General features: G+C 38.8%; 1 pseudogene; it reads left to right on the top strand.

The window, feature by feature from the left end:
• The first annotated feature begins 1,787 nt into the window (after nucleotides 1-1,787).
• Nucleotides 1,788-23,701, top strand: LOC122342836 (annotated as a pseudogene).
• The last annotated feature ends 1,883 nt before the right edge of the window (nucleotides 23,702-25,584 follow it).

Consider the following 25,584-nt stretch of genomic DNA (forward strand, 5'->3'; position numbering starts at 1 on the left):
CCTTGACAAATCCCCTCCACATAGTTCCTGTACAGAAGAGCGACGACCAGAGGAAAACCTCGGCACGGCAGAGCATCTGCTGCGATAGAGAGGATAGAGACCAGGCTGCAGGTGGATGTTTTTAGCTGATGTCTAAGGAGGAGGAGGTGGTGTAGCGTATGTCCATCATCTCTGCAGGTCTATGTGGTGTAAACACCTAAAGAGCATGTTTGGTCGGAAAGGTGATGAGACATTGGCACAGACCCGCTCATGAAAGCAGGAAACACTTATACGCGGACATGCCAAAGGCAATGAGAGATCTCTTTTTCTTTTTCTTTCTTTTTGCTCAATTGCGAGGTTGTGAAATACCTTCACACACTCAGCTGGTGTTTGTGAGGCACTTTTGTCTTTAGCACTCAGGGGCGAAAAATCACACATTAACACCTCTGTCTATCAGAAGCAGAGAGTGAGTGAGTGAGGGGTAGGTTTATTACTAGTAAGTCTCATTCACTTGCTGCGTATTCTAATATAAAGACTGAAGCTGGTTTATGGACACCGAGCAGCAACAATTTTCACAGTGACAAAAAGTGAAATACTATAAAAAAGCTGAGAATTTGTTCTACATTTTGTTAGTTTGTTTGATTGTTTATTGTTACATAAATGATAGATAGATAGATAGATAGATAGATAGATAGATAGATAGATAGATATTTTAAATATGTATTTTAAACATGTTAAAATTTAATAATAAAATATTTTTTCCTAAATTTATTTTATTGATCATTTTTTACTGAGAGAGAGCAACCGACTGACCAAGATAATAAAAGTAATAGTGCGAAATCCAAATACAAAAGTTTTTTTTTCTTCTTTAGTTAGACAGATTTAAATAATATTACAATATTCATAGTTGAAAATAATTCGGTCACACTTTAAGGTCAAGGTTACCAATATGATTTGTCTCAAACTTGCCTCCTAATTTGCTGCTTATTAATAGTTAAGTTAGTTATATGTACTAATAAACTGCCTATATGTAATAATAATAGGCACACTAAAATAATAATATTGTAAATTAGTTTTCATATTATAATTTTAGCTTTCATATTTTTAGTTTTTTTAGTGTTTATTAATCATTACTCAAACACGTAAATCCAGGCGAATGCACAGACATACAGAAATATTGTAGAGCCTCAGAATGCGATGAAATATGATGGTCTGCCAGAAAGCCAAAAAGGAGAGAGCAGGTGGGAAGACAATGCACTGTAGGTGCAGCCTAGAAGCAATGCAGAAAAGAAGGACACAGAGCAGCCAAACCTTTGCAGAAGAGTCTTTTCGCATACCTCTCCTTTCAGCTCGACCTCGCTCGTCCTCCCCCTTCAGCTGCTCGCCCTCCTCTCCTCCCTCCCCTCCTGCGCTCCGGTGGATGGTGTACTGCTCTCTCTCTCTCTCCCTCTCATTCAGGCTGAGCCGTGGACACAAGCAGCAGCAGTCTGAGAGAGTGTGTGAGAGCGTGTGTGCGTGAAGCCGGAGCGGAGAGAGAGGGTCTGCCGGATCCCTTACAGAAACTCTACCTCTCCCACAAACACACAATCCCATATACCGGTCCTCCCCACCAGGGTCCGAGAACGCATCCCTGAGGAGTACATTTACCCCCACGACCAGTGAAACGCCCCCACATGGAGCCATGTGAACCCTCGTCTCCTGCTTCGCTTGGGATCTGATTTCGGATTGCCTCCTTGGGGAGAAGCTCCAGGCGCTGGATCTTTTGAAGTAAGGAGGACTCGAAGATCCCGGCTATCCCAGAGGAAGCACTTTGCTCTGGGCACTGTGGGCTGCAAGCCCCCCTGGGCTGGAGGCCAGCGCTCCAGCACCATGGATTACCTAGTTGGGATTTTTCTGCTGTTGTGTGGGGTGGCGTTACCTGGAAGAGTTGCACCCCAGCACACCAAAGAGAACGTGCCCAGACTTAAACTCTCCTACAAGGGTAAGTTTTGCAACCAGTCCCATCACCAATGCATACAAGCTTTTTTTTTTTTTACATTTTTAAATTCTCATTACGTGTCTTACATCTGTTTACATTCTCAAATTGGACTTTTTTGCCATTATATATATTCGGGCTCCTCCACTGTCACATGAAGTTTCATTTCTGTCTACTTTGTCAGTCTCGCTCACTCTCGTGCATATGATTTAGCCCTGACAGATTGTTTCCATGTGTTCATGTATTGGCTCATCTATATATTTTTTCCAGTTGCACTGTCCTGTAGCTCTAAACCCTGCTCTAGTACACTGTCATAGATCTTGTGAACTCTTAATGAGGTATACTGGTTAATGAGACTGCATTTGCTGCCCGAAGTCTAATTTCTCATGCCTCCAAATTGATTTTACAGCAATCCGTTAAAGGAATATTTCTGGTTCAATGCATGTTAAGATCAATTGACAGCATGCTGATTAGCAAGCATATAATTCGACGACTCTGTCATTTTCTTAAAATAAAAAGGAAAAATTGTTACAGTGGGGTACTATCAAAGTGAATGGGGTGAATTTTTAAAGTGAACATTTTGTAAGTGAGTAATGAAGACAAGAGCGCTAACACAGATTCGTGTGCTGTAAAGCTATTTTTACAGTCATTTTAGGGTTTATGGTGTTCTATTGTCATGGCAACAAAGTTGTCGAAATTAGATGTAACTACACGGAAAAGCTTAGAAAGTGTTTTTTTCCCACACTGAAATCATGTTAACTTATGTATATGGTTTGTTTTGTGGCTTTATTAAAACAGTGAGTGTTGTAACATTTTCCGATGTCTCCCTTTTACATCCATTGCAAGTGTCTCTTTTAACCTAGAATTTTGTCTTTTTACATGAAAGGGAGAAACGAGTGGGACGTTTTAGTGCCATAAAACCGCTGTCAGTTCAGCTTGTACTGAAAACTGAAATACCTTTGACTTTACTAGCTTTGTCACAAAGAATTGGCAAACACATTCTAACAAGTATGCATACTCGTACCAGCACTTATAGTGTATTTTAGAGCATTATTCTCTCATACTGTACGGCTTGGGCGATGCTGGCCTCTGTGCGTGAATGGTGGTAACGGCAAACATGTTATTCTCCGGGCTGTGCTATTTTAAAGGAGACAGCGGAGAGATCCAGACTATAGCAGCCTCTTTGTAACCCAGAGCTTTCATCTCTCACGGAAACAAGCGGCAACATTTTTGGCATATTTTGGGCCATTTCCCTTTTTAATGTAAGCTTAGCCGGCTTGCTGTGGTTCTTTGTTCAGGAACATGACCAAAAGTATACGCATCTATGTGTGGCGGTGATCTCTCTCTCCCTCATTTGGTAAATATAGCCTTCTGTTCTGTCAGTGAATCTGCTCTTCTGGTGTGTTGATTGTAAGGTCTGTGTGTGGCATGGGTTTACTTCCCCACCAGGGTCCGTTTAACGCCCTCTCATTTCTTTTATAGAGACAGAGAATGAAGGAGGAGTGAAAAAGACAATTTATTTTTGTCTGAGAATGTGTTGTTAAGAAAGAGCGAGCCAGAGAGCCGAGAGGATTTAATAAACCAATTGTTGCTCCGTGCATCTGCATGTGCTGTTTAACTTTAAGAGACTTTAATATATAAAAGATGCAGGTCCACCTGTGATCAATCACATGCCTCTCTGAGTTAATGCTGTTGTGCTTGGATGGCCCAAAGCATTGTGGGAAAACATCTCTCGTTGCGTCATCACGATGCGTTCCAAACTTATGCCACCTGTGCACTTTATGGATGTTTTTTGGTATGTCGTAATGGATTTGGATTTAGTTGAAGTCAGTAGGCAGATAAAAACACTGCTGCACCGCTATGCAAAATCTCTGCACAATAAGATGCTTTTGCAATAACTTTTTTTTTTACTAAATTGTAAATCTTCTTAAACTGAGATCAAGCCAGACATTTCCGATCATTTTGAAAATTCTGTGTGACGTAACACAACCGCCGCCTGTCAAATGATAATTGTTGTTTGTGTAACACTTGTGTGAAATAGGATTTCGGACAAATGGGATCTCTAGAGCAGGGCAGCTTTCCAGTGCAATGCCAAAGAAATACGTAAATTGTTTAACGATTATAGCAATTATTTGATAAAATGCCAAATGTCCTCCTATTATTTGTTGAATCTGAACCAAAAGATTTATATGCTTATGTAATGCTTGGTTAGAAAACAGACTATTGTTTTGTATATATTAAGATAAATCTGATCACCAGACACACTGTATAAAGAGTGCAAAAAGCACACAAAAATACAAGATGAAAAAATAGCATGTACTGGTTAGGTATGTTTTGAAGCTGGTTTGAGCTGGTTTAAGCTGGTTCTGAGCCGGTTATGAGCTGGCCCTGAGCAGGAGCTAGTCGTTTAGGACCTGCTTTTGACCAGCACGTGACCAGTTTAAGCCAGCTCAAATCCAGCTCATAACCAGCTCAGGACCGGCTTAAACCAGCTCAAACCAGCTGTCATGCTAACCAGCATATTTAGTTTATTTGTTAGTTTTTTTCAGCAGGGTTATAGCATGTAGATGGCAACATATCGGTCAGAAGTCAGCTTTCTACCTCCAAAAATGTACTGACAGCCTTGTAAATGAAAAAGTTTTTAATAATTTTTAATTATTTATTTAATTCTTTTAAATAATTGAAAAAAATTTGAGCAAATATTACTACAAAGAATTGTTTTTGATACTGAAATTATGTTGGTCTCATTTTCTGACATGAAATTGCCTGTATTTATATAATATATTGATATAAAAACACACACACACACACACACACACACACACACACATATATATATATATATATATATATATATATATATATAAAGATCAGTGTCAGTAAAGTCCTTATTACTCTCCACATACTGTAACTTGTACTGTACAGTGACTTGTTTTCCTATTGATAATTGTGAGTGAGATATGTGTGTGAGACAGAAAATGTGTCTGATGTGTTTTTGGCCAGCAAGATGTGTGAGAATGGAGGCAGGCTTAGATAATTAGACACCTGGCCATGGTGATAGAGCTGTTTTGTGTGTGTGTGTGTGTGTGTGTGTGTAATGGAGAGGCATAGTCCACAGGTGCTTGATGGCTCTTTTGATGCTCTGCAGTACGACAGATCGCTGTTCACACCCACACAGTGTCTGAGTGTTAAAACGAGAGAGAGGAAGAGAGGAAAGGATGGAGGAAGAGTGGCAAAGAGGAGCGGAGGGGAAGAGAGCGGCTGTTTTAATGAAGGCGGTGGGCAGACAGTAGTTGGCCAGGAGAGGATAGTCGTTAAGTGAAGTGTCATTCATTCTCACTCCCCCTGTGAATGCAGCATAGTAATTAAGCCAAATAAACGCGCAGACATGCTCTCCAGAGACGCACACTCCAACGAGCGCCGAGAAGGGGGACGGCTATCTCGTTCTCACACACACACACACACAGATTTATCATGAGTTGCACATAGAGTTTGCAATTCAGTCGTGCCGCCTCCGGGGAGGCGAGTCGGACGATCGCAGACGGAGAGATCCATCTTAGTTGTTAAACGATGGCCGAGTGATAGATTTTCCTCTTGCTTTCCCCTCCCTGTAATTATACCAGCGCTGTGTCTTCTCTTTACTCCCCTCGTACGCTTTAAACTGCCGTCTGTGAAAATCTCTCTTGTCAGAGCTATCAGCGGCCCGTTCATCTGTCAGTATGGTGTGGGATAGGCCTTCACATGCTTGTCAGATTGCCTTTCGGATCTCAAACTTGTGGTTACGAGGTTGTGAATTCACACTGTAGGATTAGCAGCGGGTTACAGGGTCCATGTGTGCCCAAAACCCCACATAAATACCATCTGAGATGCCAGATTAGGGTGGAGGTGGTCGGTGCATATGAAGACACTGCCCCCTGCAGGTGGCAGAGCGGGGACACACGCCTCTGAGAGGGGGGTTCCTTTGTGAAAAGGGCCGTCCCGCCGTCACACGTTGGTAAAACGGTGCGTCGGGGACTTTAAAGTGCTTGTGAAACAACCTGATAATTACTCACTACAGCGTAATTACCAGGCTTCCCATTTCATTACCCTGCCCCATGGCCTCCTGGGATTGATTGGGATGGGCGACACTGGGACGACGAGAGACTGCGAGTCGTCGGAATTCAGCCTAAATCTTCCGAAATAGACACTCCGCACCCGACCGCACTGGACGCAGACTGGAGGCATCCTATAATAGAGGGCTGTTCGCTGGCTGCCGGGTGAAGTGCAAGCTGGCGCCGGGCCAGGATTTGGGGTGGATGGGAATGATTATATGGAGAGGCTGGGAATGATGTTGGTTTCTCTTTCTCTCACGGCCTCATCTGCATCCGTCTCTTGCCTGTCTGTTTTCACCCTCTTCACCAGAAGTAGACCTCTCTCTTTTTCATTGTCTCAGTCTCGTTCCCCTTCTCTGTCTCTTTTTCTATGTCTTCTCTAATTTCCGCGATGAAGCTACTTTTAAAATATAGTTTTGTTGAGCTACAAGCTACTTTAGATAGTTGTTAAAGAACAAAAACTTTTATTTTTGATGCGATTAATCATGATGAACTGTTTGACAGAACTAAATATAATAAAAAAATTCCACACATTTTAGTTGTTTTTTTGTTCTGTTTGAATTAGTCACCACAATACAACTAAACTAAACTTAGAGAATTGTGAAGTTTATATGACTGTTAATTATAAAAATTAATAAACGCGATTTTCTTCATTTGCTGCCATAATAAATTTTTGTCTTCTGCATGTCATGGGCTCCATATTCAACAGCTGAAATTAACTTTTGATTCTTTTATTGACTTTTTAAAATTTTTAAATGACAAAGAATGCTATTATGTGAGTTATTTATTTTTACTGAAACATCTGAATGGGTTGATTCAATAAAAACATCTGTACACATTTGATAGTGTATATTGCTGTCTATAGTGTTCTGTTTCTTGGAAAAGTAGCTTGTTACTGGTAAAGCTTCATCTCTGATTCTATGTGTGTTTATTTTCTGATGTCCTTCCTCTCATTCACTCTCTTGCTCTGTTTTGCTCTGTAAGAAACCTGAAGGTCACCTGAAGTCTTTCTGTCGCATGAATTATTTACTCCGTGGCTGTGGAAGGGCTTCGTCCCTATTAACCTTTTTGCGAATCACATCCTGTTGGCCTATTAGACATTAGACATTAGACTGCTTTTAAAGACCCTCAGAAAACACTTGCCTCAGGGATTTGCACATTTGCCGTGGCTTCCTCTTAATAACACACAGTTATTAATAAGCAGGCTGTTTTATTATTCAGATGAAGTGTGTGTTTACACCTGTGTGTCATATGTTGTGTATTAGGTTACTGACTAGATACTGAGTGCAGTGTGTTGGGAAGTGGTGCACCTGTTATTGAATTTCAATGGTGTCCTCAGACAAGCGTTTCCAGACGAGTCAGATTTCGAAAGACTTAAGTGGCTATGGTTATTGGTTTGGGTGTGTGTGCTTTTGTTTGTTAGCGCTGCAGTCACACAAAAAAGAAAAATAAATCATAATTAATCAGTATTTACTTATGGGCTTTTATTCCTAAAGTAGAATTTTTGGAGGTTCCTTTTTATTATTACTTTAAAATCATGATTAGTCCATAATGAAAGTATTTGTTTACATGATATATTTGTGTATTCTATGTATATTTTATGTCTATATAAATACACACACATTTATATTCATATAAATTTATTAATATACATGCATGTAAATATTTTCATAAAATATGGAGTATGTGTGTGGCTTTATATATACATAAGTATACAAACGCATGTATCATGTAAGCAAAAACTTTTATTTTTAATGCAGTTAATCTCAAATAATCTTAATATATATATATATATATATATATATATATATATATATATATATATATATATATATATATATATATATATATATATACTAAACAACCCTAATGTTTAGTTGACTAGAACTGGTTCTAGACCCTTACAAATGTGCTAAAATGTTTCTAAAAATGACTAATTGTAAACTCTGATTCAACTGAACATATGAGAAAGTTTTTTCAAATGACTTAAATTAAATTAAAAGAACCGGTTCCTAAGAATGATTTGCTCACGAGTCTAAAGCGTGCTTGTGAAGACCATGTTTCTGTCAGATCAAGTCAGTATAGTTGAAAGGGACGTATTTTATCCTCAAAAGCAGGACTGGAAGTGAATAAAAGATCTGTACTAATGTGCAAGTAGCTCTCTCTCAGCACTTTCTCCTCTCTTGGCTATTTGTTTTAATGTCACATTATCTCTGGCTGTCAGTCTCACTCTCTGTACATGTGCTGTGTTTTGTGTGTCATCTGGAGCTGTGGAGAGCGGATTGTGCTTTCTCTGCACGGTCTGTGGCCGGGGCCAGTTTTAAACAGACTCTGCGGTTCACCCGTCATGTCGCGAGCAGATTCAGGGGTAATTAAACGGTTCCACATACTCTCTCCTCTCTGTGGATCAGGGCAACGCAGGAATCTCATGCGGTCGCAAGCTAATATTGTGTTGCATTCTGCAACAAAGGACATCAGCGAGAGCGCTGGTTTTCAGTGGCGTGCACAGACAGACTTTCAGGCTTAGAGTGCAACAGAAGAAAGTGCATAAATGCGACCACTGGACAACATGACATTTAGATTTTTGGCACAGATGCTTATGTTTTAAGCTCAAAAACTCATTCGGTTTAATTAGGTCTCTTGCATTTTAAAAGAGTTTATTTTTATAAATTAAAACCACTATATTTAAAAGAAACTGCAAAAGTTCATTTTAAAAAGAATAGTTCAGAGAAAATTGTGAAGCCTTGTGATTTATTTTCTTAGCTCTTTGTTTTAGTCCTGTATGATTTTGTTTTCTTTTTGAAAGAGAAAATAGTTTGCAATTCAATTAAAATTAAAGTGCTCCTATTATGGTTTATGAAAACCATACTATTATGGTTTCATATTTTGATTGTTGATTGTTCATAGATTAAACTGCATGGAAAGCCGCTAAATGCTTTATAATGTGCATAAATCAAATGATTTGCTAACGATTCATTTTTCCTAACACCTCCATCTGCAATGATTGGTCAATTTCATTTCCATTTAAGAATAAAAGCAAGTTTTTGAGTCCAGTGCTGCTTTGTTTTCAGCCGATTTGACCTCTCAAAGTGGAATGAATCTGCATTTTCATTTAAAGTGGCGGGCAATATGCTGATATTTCATTTTCAAAATGACTCGTTTAAACAATTCTGAGTCGACTCTTTCTTTTTAAAGACATCTTTATACACGGTGCACTTTAAAACAGATTTAAAACATTGCAGGATGTTTTCATTCACTGTGTTACACGCTGGATGAAAGGTCATTTTAAAAATCCATAAAAAGGGGCACTTTAAGAAATTAAATCATTTGGGATTTATATATATCAAAAAATGTAAAGCTATCCTTATGGACCGTACACTTTACACCAAGTCTGTACGCACTATATGAGGTCATACATAAACAAAACAAGATGTAATAATATTAACTTTTCAGATTTTTGGGTAGAAGTACCTTTATGGTGTGCACTGTTAAGATATTTTTATGGTGCTTTTTTTTTGTCATTGTCAAGACCGACATTCCCAGACCTCATTTACATGGAAAACAGTTGCCAGAAATATTCTTTAAATATTCATACATATATAACATAATGTGGCGTTAATGATGACACACTGTTAATTTTTAGTTAAATTATTCCTTTAAGCTAAACACATCTATCTTTATAACGCCATATGCGTCTTGCAGAAAAGCAGACATCGGTCTTTTCCTCACCGCTTGGCTTTGCGAAAGGAAGTTTGAGCCAGTTGGCCGTGACATAAATCAGTTCATACAGAGGCGTCTTTTATTGAAACTAATGTGCATAAAGAAATTTGACACAGTGATTAAGTTTCTTGTTGGTGTCAGTGGAATTAAATGTTGTCCCGCGCTCAGCTGTCAATCTGAGCACGGTTGCTGAGGAAACTTAGCTAAACCTGCGGCTGGTTGCATGCGAGAGCAAGTTAAAATGAAGCGAAACTACAGGCTTATTCATATCCCAGAGCTCGAAGCAATATGCGAAACAGCGTGTTAAGCAAATCTCTGTTTCTAAAATCTAAGTTCTCTCAAGCACAAAACCGACAAGACCGAACCACACACTTAGCCCATTGAGAGAACAGAGAGAAGGAGAACTTTTGCCAAAACCGTGTCACGATCGACAACGTGTGTTTTGAAGCGCGCCATTGTTCTGGCTTAAATAAACAGGTAGCGCCCAAAACCATCTGCAGCACTCTTTCGCTTTTTATTCCTTCTTTCCTCACTTCCCTCGCTCTCCTGGGGCGGCTGGTAGCCCGAGGCAGAGCTAAAGCACAGTGGCAGCAGCATGCACACACATTTTCTCATCTCTCAAACACACACACACACACACACACACACACACACAGATGCTGAGATACATGACTGTACACCCTCACCAAAATACAAAACAGACTGTGTATTATTATTTTTTACATTTTTACATATTTTTACATTGGTCTGTTCAATCTTAAGTCATGTGGGTTGTGCTGGAAAATACTTTTTACATTTTTGTCCTTTTAATCAGCCTTTATTTTATGCATGTGTCACTTAATTGGTCAGCTAATTGATTAGACGTCATTTATAGAAAGAAAATACTTATATACCTTTTGTGTATTTTATTTTAACCTCTTATTACTGTGTGTGTGTGTGTGTGTGTGTGTGTGTGTGTCTGTGTGTGTGTATATGTATATATATATATATTTTTTTTATTGAATATATTTCCATGTATGTATGTACATGTCTGAGTTCATTGGAAAACTCCCAAGTTTTTTCATTATTCTCATTATGTTTCATTTTCTCAGTATTATTTATTTAACCAAACAGTTATATTGTTGTTTTCGGTTTTGATTTTTCCATTTTGCATTGTGTTTCAAGAAGTGTTTTATTTTCAATTCTAAGTTTAGAACTTTAACTCGTGTGTGTTTTTACTTTTTGTTTAGTATTGGTTTTTAGTCTTTGTGCAACAACTATAAGAAACAGAGGCGTATGGATGAAAACGTTGCAGTTTATAAATCAAGCGTATGAGAGAGTTTTGTATGATATATGAAGAGTTGATAGCACACTTCTCAGTCTGCAGACTGAGAAAGAGCGGGAGACATTTGTTAAGCTTCCTTTTTTAAATCTCACACTCCATTTACTCTAAGCTCCTATCCAGGTTGATGTATCTCTGGATAAAGTGTGTGTGTTTGTGTGATCATGGACCATATGACGACTACCTTTTGTGATGGTCTCGCCAAGGCAGCATTTTAAGAAAAAAAAAAAAAAAAAAAAGTGCCTGGTCTTCAGAGTTCAAGCACCAGTCACTCACTTTGAGCGGGGAATAGTAGAAACTGCCAGACGCAGCCGTCAGATCTTGAGCCAGAATGGCAGGAAAGTGAGGCTTTAGAGAAGTTCACCTAATGGCAGTAATACAGACACTGGCAGAGAAAAAAGAGCTAAGAATAAGAATATCTGGGCACACGAAATGATGCAAAGTCTAGATGAGTGAGAAAAATCAGGAGAGAGTGAAAAAATAAAAGAAAGATGACATAAAGTCTCTTTCCAGGATGTCCTCTTATGTTCTCTCAGGACTCCCATGAAGTCTGGCAAGAAGGAATCAATGTGGTTTTCTTTTATTCTCCGAATATAATCTACATTTGACTAATAATATTCCTTATTAAAAATGCAGAAATTCCTTTAGATTCTTCAGTGGTGATTCTTGTACTCAAGAAACTTTACTGTATACAGTACTTGAGTTCCTCATGTTCTTCATGTCCTGGGTTAGATGTATAGATAGAATAGATATTAGATTTATCTTACCCAAGTTTGCTTGTCAATTAATTAAACCGTTCCCTGGGATGCTTGATTCTGATTTGTCAAGTACGATGACAAATCATACTGCTGTCAAATATTTTCGCACAGGGTTTATTACATTTCTGAACCCAGAGAGTCCAATTCTTTTATTTGTTTGGCAACCTTTCATAAGTTTCTACAAGTCTCTTTTGTTCACCAAGGCTGCATTTATTTGATTCAAAAACACAGAAAAAAGTAACATGAAAATATTATTGCAATTTAAAATACGTGTTTTCTAGTTTACTGTATTTTAACATTTAATGTATTGCTTGTGATGGAAAAGCTACATTTTTAGCATCATTACTCTAGTCGTCAGTGTCACACAACTCTTTCAGAAATCATTTTAATATGCAAATTTGCTGTGGATATGTTTCTTCTTATTGTTGAAAACATTTTCTTTCAAGTTTCTTGAAGAATAAAAAGTTTAAAGTAGACTCATAATTATTTATTTATTATTTTTATTTACTTTTAAACGGTAGTGCAAGTTAACCAATGAAATTCTGGTCTTTTTCTCATCCGACCTTGTTTAAATAAACCCATTCAGCGTGACAAAAAGGCCCCTGTATGTTTCTTCTTACATAAAAGAGAACTTACTCAGTATTCTGACTCAGCCGGAGTCTGTCAGACAGGCCTGGCATCCGTTTATATATCTGGATATTGCTTGTGATCGCTTAATGAAAGTCTGGCGTTAGATGCAGAGAAGGAATAGAGCAGGAACGGACAGACTGAACCGTGCCCGTTCGGCACTGGGTCCTGCGGGAACGCTGTTCTACATTTGATATGCAGCGTTATTGACACAGGCAAAGGAAGGATGGTCTGTTTCTCCTTAACGCTTTCCCTCGCTCGCGCTCTCCCTCTCCCACAACCACACAGATGTCCAGAATCTTAGCGGCGAGAAACGCAGATGGCTACTATAGGAGCGGATTGATCTGGGCTCTGGAGAGGAGCTGCAGTCTTTGCATGTCACTGTTGATTATGATTCGTGTGCGTGTTGCAGAGACGTTGCAGAGATGTTGACCTCACCCTCTCCCATGAGCAGATGTTCTGGCCGGTGGCTCCTTTTCCAAAGCCATTTCTCTCTTACACCTCTCCCTTATCATTGTCACTTCATCTCCTCTTCACTTTACTTTTCCCATCAGCCTTCTCTTACTTTCATCCAACCTTGTTTCCTTGCTCACTGGGAGAGTGACAAATTTGGCAGATTTTGTGCCTCGGGTCATTCCGTTTTCGCAGGGTCTGGTCGAACAGATAGTTTCTTTGGCTGTATCTGCCATAACAACAGCAGTTTTTGCTTGATTAGCTGTTCCTTTGGACCCGAGTTAGTAGGATTCCAAATAAAGCAGTACTAATTTTGTCTTGTGCAATCTAACAAACTGCGTGTGGTCGCCATGCTGGTGCATTGCACATGATTTACTCGGATTATTGTGCAAATAAGTTTGACACACCCAAATTTAAAGGAGGCTTTTAGTGCTGGTGTTGAAAGATGTACTCGGCGAACTATGTTAGTATCATATTCTCGTATTATGATGTTGCAGTGGTTTTATACACACAAATGCTAAATCAGGCCCTCTGGCTTTATATAGACTGAGCAATGTAGATGTAAGTGCTAAAGTGCTGTGTATACCAATGTGTTTAAGACCTGTTCTGATACTCTCTCAAACCTGACACACACACACACACACACACACACACACACATAATTTTGGTTATTCAGCCATGTGTTAAGCTCATATAAATGATTACGTGGGTCAGCTGGTCATACACTTGATTCGGTCCTTGTGATTCGATCGTGCAGTGTTTTTCTCAGCAATTTTCATGCTATGGTTGAGAAGATGCAGTTGTGGTCCACTAAGCACCAAGGTGATTTTAAAGAAACTGTAACTAAACACATGATTAGTGTTGTTGTTCAAAGATGCAGAAAGTGCAACAAATGACTTTCAAAATAGGCGTCTGAAAACAATAAAATAATTCTAAAGAGTATTTTTATCTTTATTGTAATCTATATATATTAAAAAAAGATGTATTTGTATTAATTTTAGATTTAAAAAAGTTTTAAAAATGTTGTTTAAAATGTATTATTTAAAATGATTAAATTCTATCAAAAATTTAAAAATTTAAATGTTATATAATAAATGTGCTGTTGTTATATGTATTATTTAAAATTTGTTTAAAAAATGTAAAATTTGAGCGAATGAGTGAATATTATAAAATTTATAATAAGCCTTCTTTTTCTTGTTCTGTCCCTCAGAAATGCTGGAATCCAGTAATCTAGTGACTTTCACTGGCTTGGCAAACAGTTCAGGTTACGACACGTTCCTGATGGACGAGGAGAGAGGAAGATTACTGGTTGGAGCGGAGGATCACGTCCTCTCTTTTGACCTGGTCAACATCAACAGAGACGTCAAACAGGTGAAACGCCACACTAGCTTGCCTTAACATGAAAGACGAAATAGACGAACGTATGTTCCTGGCCTTATTGTGAGCGATTCATGTTGCATGCTATTTGGAGAAAACAATGTCTTCGTATTCCAGTTAATTAGTCAAAAACGTCCTCGAACCCATGTTAGACAGCACAGGATGTTAAACTGAGATATTTTTTTTTTTGCATTCATCTTGATATGGAAACTCTATTTTTCATGATCGAATCAAACAGCGCCCCGCCATTTTTCAAGCTCAGTATCCTGCTTACCTTGGAAACATGTCACATTTTAGCAGTAAAATATGTTGTGAATGGTAATTCATGCTGTTTCCCTCCGCCTGCATTTAGCAAGAATGATCGGTGAGGGATTTTATGGAGAGTGTCAGAGAAACCCAGGGTCATCAGAGACGTCCATCTCGCTCTTATTAGCTGCACAACCTAGATCTGCAATCACTTTCTTCTTCTTTCCATCTGCCCATTTGATCTCTGCCTCCCTCTGTTTTTCATTCCCTGATCATATCTGCAGCATAATGCTTCTCTTTCTATCTCTCTCACTCGCTCTTTCTTTCTTTCTTTCTTTCTCTGGATTCCATTACTTTGGTTTCCTCTTTCTTTTTCGTGCTTTTATTCTTCCTTTGTCCTGGAGGCTGCAGGCCATTTGCTTTATATTGATCCTCGTATGGGTTAAAGCTGGCTTTCACTGAACACACACAGAAAACATGCATACCTCAGCAATGCCATCGTTTAAAGATAAGAACTTGGCAAATTATCGCAATTAACCAAATTACTTTCACAGACAGAGTACCTTAGCAGATCTTAGAGGAAGATAACACAGAATGAAAAACGCTTTGTAGGCCTGTGTGTGTGTGTGTGTGTGTGTGTGTATCTTGTGCTCCCTGGATAAGAGGAATGGTAGTCTTCATCGTCGTCACAGATGGAGGTGGCAGGACGGCAGGCAGCAGTCGTTGATTATTTTACAGCCAGGTTTCATGCCGAGCGCCTTAGTCAGTCATTTGCAGTTCATTGTGTTCGCTCCGCACACATTCTCACACCTTCTCTCCTTCCTTGTTTTATAGATCGCGTGGCCCGCCACACCTTCCAAACGCGATGAATGCAAGTGGGCTGGAAAAGACCTTGGGGTAAGTGCGGGGCGACAAGCAGACTTCATTTGGGTATATTTTGGGCGTGTGACTCACTTCAGAAATATTCAAATTTACACTATCATTTTTTTTTAAAGAAAGAGGTGAATACTCTTATTCAGCAACCGATCAGAAGTGACTATAAGGACTTTTTCACTGTTTCAAAAAAATTCGAGTAAATGCTGTTAGATGCTCTAGAATCTTGATAAATAATGTTTTGTGGCTTTCACACAAATGTTTTAACATTGGTAATGTTATAAATGTTTCTTCAATACCAAATCATCAACCGAATGATTTCTGAAGGTTAATATAACCCTGAAGACTGAAGTAATGACTGCTGATCTGTTAAATTGTGATTAATATTTATAATATTAATGGTTTTACTGTGTATAATTTAATTTAGCCTTGGTGAGACACTTTTTTTCAGCAATATGTATAAATAATTTTTTAAAAATTATCCTTAATTTACCAAAATCTGCAGACAAAATAACCGAAAAGTTTTTTGAGGAGTGTAAAGCTTTTATTTATAAAAAAATGCTATTGTAGTATTTCTATTTTAAAATGTAATGTTTAACTCAATGGGTTATTTGCCATATTACCATTTTTATTCAGTGGTGAAACGGGCTACCATAGATTTCAAGTGAAAATTGTTTTCAGTCGCTTTTTTTTTTTAGTGTAGCTATAATCAATACACTGATCTGAAAAACTACCAAGCGCCATTAACATGCTTCTTGCTGGTTTTCTAAAGCACCATGGACATGAAAAATGATTCATGATAAGAAAAGCGTTCATTAAAGAACCTTTACTCTTTGTGTGTGTGTGACCTGCATTACTCAGGGCGGGTGTTGCGTGTGCACTTTGGCTTGATTGATCACGGTTCCTTTTAGCGAAGGAGTTTTGCTGGTGCGCACGCTCTTCTGTTCCTCTCGAGAGTTTATATTCTGTGTTTGGATCCAGCAACCCTTGGCCCTTCTGTAAAACAGAAATGGTTTATTTATCAACCCTGCTCTGCGCCGCTCAGCACGTGTGTGTGTTGTATCTGATGGTAATTTCACGGCTGGGTTCCCGCTGAGATGGGGGCAGAAGGGGAGCAGGATTATTACAGATAACTCTACCAGGCCTACTTCTGAGACATACACCCTTAAATAAAGTCACCTGATATTGCGATGAGCTGCACGCGTCACATGTTTACTACATGCATCCCGAAAGAACCGCCGCTTTGGCACTGGCTGCGAAGGGGTTTATCTGGCGTTGCATACACACAAACTCACCAGCTCAGAGTAATGGCGTTTGCGTGCTGTGAAAATGTTTGTTCTGGAGACAGAGTTGTCGTAAAGCTGCTGCGAACGAGCCGCTAATGCTTGATTAGGGTATTACCAGCGCATTTCGCTCTCCGCAACTATAAATCTCTTCATTCTCACATTTGGCTTGGCCCGCCGAGGCAAAAATAAGCCCAGAACGACAGCTGGTACAACTGCCTCGCTGCTTGGTCGAAGCTCTGGGTGATTCGTGTGAGAGGAGGGTTAAATATCTCAGCAGCATTCTTCAGTAACTGTTCATTCATGTCTCCAAATCTCCATCTTGAAATAAAGCAACTTTGCCATTTCACGCTTAAATCTGTGCAATCTACTTAGGGGTTGAGTCATCTTCAATAAATAATATTATAAATGATGAATAAATTAGTGCTGTCGCTTAGTTGATCCCAAATAAAAGCTTGCGCTGTGCATACTTAATCTATTTTTACAAATTCATTTGTACAAATCTTAAATCTTACCTTTTTGTGTGTGTGTGTGAGGATGTGATTAATCGAAATGTGAAGATTTTTTTTTCAGATTAGAGTCACTGAATTTATAATTTTTCTGTAACAGTTAAATCCATGACACTGGCTGAGAGGAGATTAATTAAAAGGCAAAAAGGTCCTGCAGCCAAAGAGAAGACAAATCACTGAAATGAAGCTATTTTCATCATCTAATGACACAGTGTAGCATTACCATTTGAAAATCATCTGTTCTTTTATCAAGAAGTTAAAATAGCTTGTACTAATGTTACAGTGAAGTTTTTATTTTAATTTCTGTTAATTAATCATGTAAACCCTGGTAATTTATTTTTTTTTACATTTTCCAGATTGATACGTGGCTAATTCAACAGGAGCTGCACTTTTTAAAAATTACGCATTGGTTTTGACATTGACAGGCCCTATACTGTTATTATCTTTTTCATGGCTTCACTCATGTATGAATGAAATTAGTCACTGCTGTGTTGTTAGCATTGCACGTAATTACAGATGTGTCTAAATCGCAATCCCCAACACTCTTTGCTTATCTTATCTGAAAGGGTATCATATATCTCTCCTCTCGTGAAGGTGGCCGCTCACTTTTCTGCTTCGCAGCTTTGGCCGCTTCTTTATGGACCTTCAAGATAAAACAGCAGGGTTATATGTGTCTAATTACACAGTAGTTGCACTGTAATTACAGTACACCACCCAGTTATTACAACTTGAGGTTTGTATACATAGTAAACTCTGAAGAGTGCCAGTTCAGCCACCTCTCTCACGTGAACTCTACACTTGGCTTTTATCTGAGCTGATTTATGACTCTTAAAAACAATACCGCCATGGGAAACCTAAAACGCTCCCTCTGCAGGAAGGGATGAATTTTATAGCGCACGTGGAATGATTACGTTAGGAATACACACATTTCCTTTAGCTTGGAAAAGCCATTACATTGACACACTAAAGTGCCTTGTGTGGGGTTGACTAAGATGGGTCACACACATGTGTGAAGCTGCGATCTGATTGGCATTGCCGCATGGCGGTTGCAGGTGATTGAGGTCACTGGATTTGTAAGAAAACTGGAACATGTTGCCAGAAAATCTGAGCCTTATACATAAGCATTTATTATCTGCTTTGAATAGCTTGTTCAAAACCAGAGCTGGATGTAATCGAGGGAAACAGGCCTGCATTTATCTATTCTTTCTGTTTAGTTTTCTTCACACACACACATATGCGTGTGCTGTCTTTTTGTGGTGAAAGCACACAGATAGATGGCAACACCTTTCCTGTGCTCTTAAATGACAACTCGTGATTCAGACGGCACACATCAGGCCGAGACCATCAGTGTTTATACAGATGGACCTGCTTTATTTTCTCAATAGCTGTGGAAAGGAGGTGTGCGTGCACATAGGGTGTGTGTTTGTTCGTGCGGTGTGTTTATAACGTGGCGGTTTATTATTATTGAACCTGGTCGCCAGATATCTTGCAAATGAAAGGGAGTTAGAGAGCATTCATTCACATGAAACAATTCACTCATCGTGGCTCTCGCTAACCGGGATTCAGATGTCCTTAAGACATTATGCTATACATTTACCTTTCATCAAAACCAGACACACACACACACTTTCAGCGTTAATGAGAGTTGGCTGACGGGACATTGAGATGGATAAAACAGGTGGGATCACCATCACCAAACGGCAGGAACTCAGAGGCATTAATGGCACTAAAAGCTTAAATATTAGGCTTACATAGAACATAAATGTCTCATCTACTTATTTATTACAAATTTCGTAAATAAATTTAGATGTTCTCAAAATGAATGTGCAGTATTTGTCTTGAATTACAATATGTAAATAAACTGCATTAGAGGAGTTATGCAGAAACTATGAGATTTTGAAAGTGAGAAATTAAGATGTCTTGAGTGGTTGTTTAATATAATACATTATATATCTGCTGTTCATCTTAATGTTATGTATTATACATTATATTATTATCTTGGTTAATAGATATTTCTGTGTTGTCTTTTTCAGAAAGAATGCTCCAAACTTTGTGCGGTATTACTGCAACCAGAGCAACCAGACGTGACATTTATATGTGTTCTGGAGCTTTCCATCACGCCACCATTCTTACACCTGGGAATGAGCAAGCGAGCAGAATTACCACAAATACACTTTATATTAATAATTGATCAAATTAAATTGTCTTGGATTGTCAGAAAGCAGCGGCGGTAAAATATAGCCACTCGTTCATGCGCATACGTAAAATATCTCTAAGGCATGAAAAGGAAATGAACGGTGGCTATCTGGCTACAAAGGTCTGCCACTGTTGACAATTTCGGACCAGTGAAGTAGAAAATGAGAGCGTCACAAAGCACTGAGTGTATTTATTTAGAAAGTGCCTTAACTGTGAGAAATGAGATGGCCTTTAAATGGTGGAAAAATGTCAGTGAATTTCCAGATTTGATCTCCTCAAATTAATCATGGCCTGAAAACACTAAATATAATAGAAGATAAGTGAGTGCAGTTTTTTTCTGTTTAGAGAGATTAAATCTAAAGTAAAATCTTTTATGAATGTTTTTTTCCAAAGCAGCATCTTTTGACTACTTTTTCAACATTTCCAGTGGCTCTTTTGACATTCACCTCATCTGTTTACTATTCAAACCTTGCTGTGGTTGGTTAATTCATTATCCCTTTCTGCAGGACAACATCTTCAGACTGGATGCCAGCTACTTTGAAAGCGGGCGTGGGAAAAGTCCCTATGATCCAAAGATGCAGTCCTCGTCCCTCCTGATTGGTGAGCTAATCAGAGATGGTGTTATTTTGGTTTTAAAGATTTAGAATCAGTGTTAACTGATTTGAGATTTTATGCTCGCTCTTATTTATGTGTCAGATGGAGAGCTATATTCTGGAACATCAGCAGACTTCATGGGGATGAGACTTTTGCCATTTTCCGAACACTTCAATCCACATCATCCAATCAGAACTGAGCAGCATGATCTTCTAGATGGCTAAATGGTAAAAGATGCTGTCTTATGAATAACTTAGGACTGGATTATTGAATATATAAACTATTTGTTGATTTTATTTAACTTTTTGGCAAAATGTTTTACAATGAGATTGAGAAAATGCTCACCATAATATGAATCAGTGACTTAATTATTAAAGATATAAGTTCATTTCATTTTTTTTAAGATTTGTTCAATAAGTCTTAAATTGAATAAGTCACTGAGTTAATTTATTCATTTAACTAATTTTTGTAAACAATTTTGATTTATAAGTTCAGTCAAGTGACTGTCTTTGTGTTTTGTTCTTTAAAAAAATGTGGATCAGTTCAGGAACTAATCAAGTGATTTCTTATGGGTGATTTGCTGAGTAATTATTCACTGTGATTTGTCAAAAATTCATTCATCAATCAAGCGACTTATCGTGGGCTCACTTCATCATTCCATTCAGTTAGTTGAAATGCTAGTTCGGTCAAGAACGAATTAACCAATTAGTTCAAAAAGACTGATTATTCAGGAACACAACATGTGATTGCCTCTCAGAGCACTTTCGCTACTGAACGCTATTAGTTTGTTCCAAAATGTTGATTAATTCAGCAAATTATCAATTGACTTTCTTTACGAGTGAGTGACATTTAATTTATTTAAGATGACGTGGTTAAGTAACTGATTTATTGCTAATGTGTGTAGAGAGCAAAGAAAACAGTTGAAATTAATAAGCTTCTTCAGTATAATGTGATGTAGTGTTAAGTCATGTTGCCCAATTCTGGTTGAAATATTGTCTCAGACTCTTATTTTGTATTTTTAAGGAGTTTAGAAAGACCCTCTACATATGCTCTGAATATGTGTCTGTCCATGTGTTTCTATAGACCCTTTGGCGATTTCTTATCCTAGCACTCAATTTCTACCTCAGCTGCTCTGAGTGAATTCATCATACAGTATATGTTATTTTACTAAGCATGTGTCTACCAAGAGTAAATGTAGTAGAGGAAAGAAATGCATAAATTTATGGAGTTTTCTTTTGTTTCAGCATAGATTTATGTCCTTTCGCACAATCTGCATGTGCCTACTATCGGTGCGGGAGAGAAAGAAGCACCTTCTTTGTGGCCGTCTGCAGGAGAGATTAGCTCTGGCGAGTGTGTGGAGTGTTTCTTCTAGACATCGATCTGCATTTTACAGACTTATGGAAATACAAAAGGAATGGCACATCAAGATAGTGAGGAGAAGTCGGTCAGTGTTTTCCTGGGCGAAGTTAAATCGCTTCTCTCAGCTGTTCCTGCAAGTGGCTCTTGTTTCAGCCCCTCACACAGGGTCAGCGCCCAATGCCATCAATACCTCCCATGATCGCGGGGAAAGGTGCGCTTTGAAGCGCCTATCTCACCTTAATCTCGCCATCTGTTACTACGGATACGCCGGACGTTAGTTCTTTTTAGCCAGTTCTGAAAGCTGTCTCCCTTACGCACAAAAGATCCAGTGTTGTTTGGAGAGTTAGTCACGCGGATATTCCATCAAAGCCTCATCAGGCCAGAAACCGCGAATATCTCGCTATCTTCTAGACAATGGAAGCTTGATGGCTGTTGATGAATATTCTCCTGCACTTCAAAGAGAGATCAGCGCATGGAGCAAACGTTCAAAAGTTTGGCTGGAAGTAGTTTAATCATTTTTGTAGCAGGTCGATGTATTGAATGACATGTTTGCAATTGTCATTACGCCTCTCACGGACAGTTACACACTCTCAGTGCATGAGCGAAGTAAGCTCGCTTGGTAAATGTTCTGTCTGGCTGTTTATGTTTCACATCCTGTTGGGCGTCATGCAGCATCGCATGCCGCTAGCGTGCAGCGCCTACGTGTGTGGGGACGTGTTACATTCTCTATTTCTCAAAAGAGAGAGCAGTCACGGCTGGGTAAGAGTGACTTCCTGTAACTGTAGCTACACTGAGGTCTTGGCCTATTTTGGAACAGCTAAAGGGATTCAATGAAGTGTGCAGTAATTTCTGTGGGTTTGAAATAACTCAATTTCTTCTGCATCTTCTTTCATACTTTTCCAAATTGAAGCCACAATAGTGCATCGTGGTGTATTCCAGACCCCAGGTTTCTAGGAATACACCTGATCCCCTACAGAGCTTATAATCCTGGAAGATGACAAGATCTTCCTCTGTTTCAAAGAGAATGCATATGGATGATGAACATATAGGCAAAGCTACTATCTCCAAGGATAGGACAACTGTATGAGGTATCATCACATACAGAAACATAAACAATGCACAAGTAGACATGTAGTAATGTCAGCATTATAAAATATGTTTTTTTCAGAAGACCTGTGACTAGAAATGCTTGCATTTTCTCAGAATGACATGGGGTGGATATAGGAGTCTAGATGAACAAATGGACAGCCTTCTTGAAAGCCAAGCCCCAATGCTTTGTTCCTGCCTCAACGAATAGGACACATATTTTGCTGAACTGCACGTAAGAAATGTTTGCAAAGAATGCTAGCCTCAATATAACTATATAGATATAAGAGTTTGAATGTAAAGTCAAAATGGTATATTTGAAGGAATCTTGTGGGAAATGTAGAAATATCTAAGTCGGCAGCATCCATGGTGTGCTGTCTCCACTCAGAAACAATTTTCTACTTCTATGCACTCCAAGATGTAGGGATGCTCGAAGTACATGGGCAAACTTGCAATAGTTAATACTGCAAATCCCACCCGGCAACATTCCAGGATGCTAATAATAGAGTTTAATGTGTGTTTATCCACTCTTTAGTAACTCCAAAATGTTTCTTTATTTCTCTACTTCCAGAGGATGTGTTTCTGATGAGTGCTAAAGACCCAAAGAACTCCAGTAATCTACGCTGTGTTTTACTTGGCATCCAGGTAAATAGAGACATAATAAAACATACAATTAAGCATATTAGACAATTTAAAAAGAAGTTGTAAGTGGACTTTCCTTTGTTCTTTGTTTCCTTTTCTTCCTTTCCTTTCCTTTCCTTTCCATTTCTTTTCCTTTCCTCTTTCCTTTCCTTTCCTTTCCACTCCTTTCCTCTTTCTAATCTCTTCCTTCCCTTCACATTCCTCTCTTTTTCTGTTTCATACTCAGTTTTTCCTTATTGTTTTGTATTTCATTGTTTTGTTTTTAGTGTTTCTGCATTTCCTTTCTTACATTCTTTTTATCTTCCTTTCCATTTCATCTCTCCACTTCTTTTCCCCCTCCTTCTGCACCTTTTCCTGGTCTTTGTTCCTTCCTTCTAACTATCTTCTCTGAGATGGCAGTGATTTTGTGTGATGTGTGTGAGCCATGTTTGAATGATTAGGAAGCTTCTCAGCGCTATAATCTGGTTAGACCTCAGACAGACGCTTCCATCGCTGCACTCTGGATGAGAATTTCCACCCTTTATCCTAGTCTCTGCCACCTCCTCTTGCCTGTTCCCATTCAGTTTCGCTCAGCACAGCTCAGAGGAAAATATGATTAAGGTGGTAACCTGAGATCTCACTCCTCAGCCAGACACCCACTCTGTTCTCTGGGCTTGCTGGCGATGAGCAGCAGGTTTGGGGAGGGGTGAAGGCAGTAACAAAAGTATAAACGGGATGTTCAAAAGAAGAAAAGGCTTACTAGATGATGGATGAGTACACTGTGTGTGTGTATGGAGGTGTGCGTGTATGCTCAAAACACGAGATGAGGAAGAGGACAACATATCGCGATTAATCACTACCAAAAAAGCGCTTAGAAAAAGGCGAGGCAACAGTGCGTTCAAAACCTGCACATCCTGTTCCATGTATTCCCACCTCACTGATTTCCTTAATGTATGCATGCAGAATACAACACTTTCTAAAATTCACTCATGAGGCTTTAAAGAATTAGAACTGCTTTAATTGGTTTTCTAAATTGCCCCCGTTTCTAGAGATGAATAGAAGAGCATTCCTGAGGACTTGTTTTTAATATTACCACTTAATGAGAAAAACTTGAATGCAGGAGTGATGGATCAGTGTTTTATCTCCTTTGCTTTATCTGTGTGTTAGAGTGTGCTGTAAGCACATGTATGTGTGTGTGTGTGTATTTTTATGTCTGGGACCCTGACCGAGTGATGGGGAATTAGTTTATTCATGTGCCCTGTAGTTAATTGATTTTACTAAGCTTAATTAACATTTTTACAAATGCTATGGACCCCAGATCACTACAGTGTGTTTGTTCTCATGGCTGTTTAGGAATAAGTGCTTGGATACACACACACATACTGCAATTTATTTTTATAAAAACTTTTCGATCGGTTGTGTGAAATCTTGATTCAAAAATCCCCACATCAGTCCTGTGCAGCTGTTTGCTGTGCCTACATTTCTGTAAAAATGTGTCAAATATTGGATTCTATCAATGACTTGATTTAACCTCCATTCTCTTCTTCTTCTTCCCTCAGTAATATCTTTATTGGTCTGCCATATGCATGTATCGTGCATAGCCTTGAACATCCGAAGGGTATTTCTAGGTCCATATGCCCACAGGGACGGGCCAAACTACCAGTGGGTTCCTCCAGGGCAGAGTGCCATACCGCCCTGGCACAGTGAGTACTGGGCCAATATATCTGGTATTATCACAAAATGACAAACTACAGCTTCACATATGTGTGCACTTTGTTACTTCATTGCATTATTTTGCAACAGGTAATAATAATATATTGTTCTAAAACTAAATTTGTTCTTAAAAATCATCCTTGCAAAAATACATTGCTGTGGCCACATTTGATCATGTGACTAAAATAACTAAAACATTCAGAGTGCAATAGTGAAACTTGAACCTGTGCATCAATTAGATTTTTTTTTTTTTACTAAGGAATCTCCCCTCTCCTTTATCAACTATAGTGTCCCAGCAAATGCTCTGGGAGGCTTTGACTCCACCAAAGACCTTCCTGATGATGTAATCACATTCGCGCGCCTGCACCCAGCCATGTATAACCCTGTGCAACCCATGGGGAAGCCCATCGTGGTGAGAACGAATGTGGAGTACCAGTTCACTCAGCTGGTGGTGGACCGTGGAAGCTGAGGATGGCCAGTACGATGTCATGTTCATCGGCACAGGTTAGTAAAAGCAACCAGCACATCAATACTGCAATATAACTGCTCTATAAACCCAACAAAGGCTTAACTCACTCCATTTTACACTTCAAGGCAGCAGTTTTGACTCATTCTTTACAATATTCCAGTATAGACTTTTCCAGTTGATTGCAATTTACAGGATGAGAATATGGATTTCTTTTTCTGGGGTTTACTAGCTGCAGAATATCTGATTCTTCAATGAAAAATATTTGTATGTGGGTTAATGCAATAAAGAATATCTTGATTTTTGATGTTATTTAATGTTTTATTTTAAGTCATTT

This window comes from Puntigrus tetrazona, chromosome 4, assembly GCF_018831695.1.
Source record: "Puntigrus tetrazona isolate hp1 chromosome 4, ASM1883169v1, whole genome shotgun sequence".
NCBI lineage: Eukaryota > Metazoa > Chordata > Actinopteri > Cypriniformes > Cyprinidae > Puntigrus > Puntigrus tetrazona.